We start from the raw sequence: 2,905 nt of genomic DNA, 5'->3' as shown, positions 1-2,905 counted from the left end.
TTGAGTTGAAGGAGAGATTAATTCAGGTTGTGTTGGGGTAGTGAGGAAAGATTTAGACAGGTAAATTTGAGATGGTTACAAGAGTTGAGTTGAAGGAGAGATTAATTCAGGTTGTGTTGGGGTAGTGAGGAAAGATTTAGACAGGTAAATTTGAGATGGTTACAAGAGTTGAGTTGAAGGAGAGATTAATTCAGGTTGTGTTGGGGTAGTGAGGAAAGATTTAGACAGGTAAATTTGAGATGGTTACAAGAGTTGAGTTGAAGGAGAGATTAATTCAGGTTGTGTTGGGGTAGTGAGGAAAGATTTAGACAGGTAAATTTGAGATGGTTACAAGAGTTGAGTTGAAGGAGAGATTAATTCAGGTTGTGTTGGGGTAGTGAGGAAAGATTTAGACAGGTAAATTTGAGATGGTTACAAGAGTTGAGTTGAAGGAGAGATTAATTCAGGTTGTGTTGGGGTAGTGAGGAAAGATTTAGACAGGTAAATTTGAGATGGTTACAAGAGTTGAGTTGAAGGAGAGATTAATTCAGGTTGTGTTGGGGTAGTGAGGAAAGATTTAGACAGGTAAATTTGAGATGGTTACAAGAGTTGAGTTGAAGGAGAGATTAATTCAGGTTGTGTTGGGGTAGTGAGGAAAGATTTAGACAGGTAAATTTGAGATGGTTACAAGAGTTGAGTTGAAGGAGAGATTAATTCAGGTTGTGTTGGGGTAGTGAGGAAAGATTTAGACAGGTAAATTTGAGATGGTTACAAGAGTTGAGTTGAAGGAGAGATTAATTCAGGTTGTGTTGGGGTAGTGAGGAAAGATTTAGACAGGTAAATTTGAGATGGTTACAAGAGTTGAGTTGAAGGAGAGATTAATTCAGGTTGTGTTGGGGTAGTGAGGAAAGATTTAGACAGGTAAATTTGAGATGGTTACAAGAGTTGAGTTGAAGGAGAGATTAATTCAGGTTGTGTTGGGGTAGTGAGGAAAGATTTAGACAGGTAAATTTGAGATGGTTACAAGAGTTGAGTTGAAGGAGAGATTAATTCAGGTTGTGTTGGGGTAGTGAGGAAAGATTTAGACAGGTAAATTTGAGATGGTTACAAGAGTTGAGTTGAAGGAGAGATTAATTCAGGTTGTGTTGGGGTAGTGAGGAAAGATTTAGACAGGTAAATTTGAGATGGTTACAAGAGTTGAGTTGAAGGAGAGATTAATTCAGGTTGTGTTGGGGTAGTGAGGAAAGATTTAGACAGGTAAATTTGAGATGGTTACAAGAGTTGAGTTGAAGGAGAGATTAATTCAGGTTGTGTTGGGTTAGTGAGGTGAGGAAAGATTTTGACTGACAGGTAAATTTGAGATGGTTTGAACCGTTGAGCTGTATTACTAGAATTAGCTTTGGGAAATGTTATCATGTTTTGTTGATGCAATTATAAGCTTTTCAAACTCATTTAACCTGTGGTTTACGAGGGGCGAGCTCAGGGGCTTCCCTGAGGGCTTCCTTGGGGGCTTCCCTGGTGGCGCAGTGGTTGAGAGTCCGCCTGCCGATGCAGGGGACGCGGGTTCGTGCCCCGGTCCGGGAAGATCCCACATGCCGCGGAGTGGCTGGGCCCGTGAGCCATGGCCGCTGAGCCTGCGCGTCCGGAGCCTGTGCTCCGCAACGGGAGAGGCCACTACAGTGAGAGGCCCGCGTACCGCAAAAAAAAAAATAGGGGGGGGCGAGTTCCAAGCAGATACCAGGAGCAAAGGTTTCTGGTTTTCCTATGATTAGTCCCAAATATAGGAAAAGAGGAGCCTATTTGTTTTGTTCTGTGCTTTGAGTACCTCATATACTCTTTTTAGATGGGTCTCTGGTGCAATAAACATAAGCCCAGGATAAATCCCCTTCACCCACTGTGAAGCCAGGCTCTTGTTATCTTCCAGGCTTTTCCGTATTCTGCCAAGATCTAGTGATATTCCTGTCCCAGCCCATCAGTTTCCAGCGGACATCGGCTCCCACCTTACCAGGGGTCCCATAAGCAAAATAAGCAGTCAAGTTCATCCTGCTACTGTCTTCGTTCCATACTTGGGCCTGTTACACGGAGTGAATGTGAAAGCGTGGGTAATCGTTAGTCAAATCCATTTCACCTGCCTCCACTAACCAAGGTCGTTTTAATTGTTGCTATACGATGTTTGCCTGAGTTCTTGTCCCAGAGCTTTGAGTCAGCTGTGTCTGCTTGGAGGTGAACTGGTTAAGACCGGATAGGACCACCCACCCTCCAACTGGGCATGCGCGAGTCTCCGTTAAGTGACCTTTTGACATCAGGGGGCTGAAGACACCACCCTGGGTCTGTGCAGAGCGCCTGCGTTTTTGAACGTGCAGAGACCTGAGGCTTAGCCACACCTGCGCAGAGTAACAGTGATGACCTGACTGCACCTTTCCCCAATCACCTTTCCCACGCTCCCCATGCCTCAGTCCGCCCTGCTGCCTTATGCCATAAATAGCCTAAGCCCCTTGCCTTCCAGGAGGCAGATCTGCGGCTTTGTTCTCCCGTCTCCTCTCTTTGCTGCAAACCTCGGGTCTCAGCATTTCGGCTTGAAAAACCTTTCTAGAAACTGGTGCAGAACGAACCTGGTTCAGTAACAGATGCTTGGATATTTGTTAGATAACTAGTAGGCAAAAGGGACACGGCTAAGATGGGAGATGTTTCCCAATTAACTAGTTGGAGTTCACTCAAAAGTGCACAGGGGGGGCTTCCCTGGTGGCGCAGTGGTTAAGAATCCACCTGCCAATGCAGAGGACATGGGTTTGAGCCCTGGCCCGGGAAGATCCCACATGCCACGGGGCAACTAAGACCGTGCGCCACAACTACTGAGCCTGTGCTCTAGAGCCTGTGAGCCACAACTACTGAGACCACGTGCCACAACTACTGAAGCCCGTGAGGC

The sequence above is a fragment of the Neophocaena asiaeorientalis genome, unplaced genomic scaffold (assembly GCF_003031525.2).
Source record: "Neophocaena asiaeorientalis asiaeorientalis breed wild unplaced genomic scaffold, Neophocaena_asiaeorientalis_V1.1 scaffold889, whole genome shotgun sequence".
Lineage (NCBI taxonomy): Eukaryota > Metazoa > Chordata > Mammalia > Artiodactyla > Phocoenidae > Neophocaena > Neophocaena asiaeorientalis.
Note: the sequence above shows the minus strand (reverse complement) of the source record.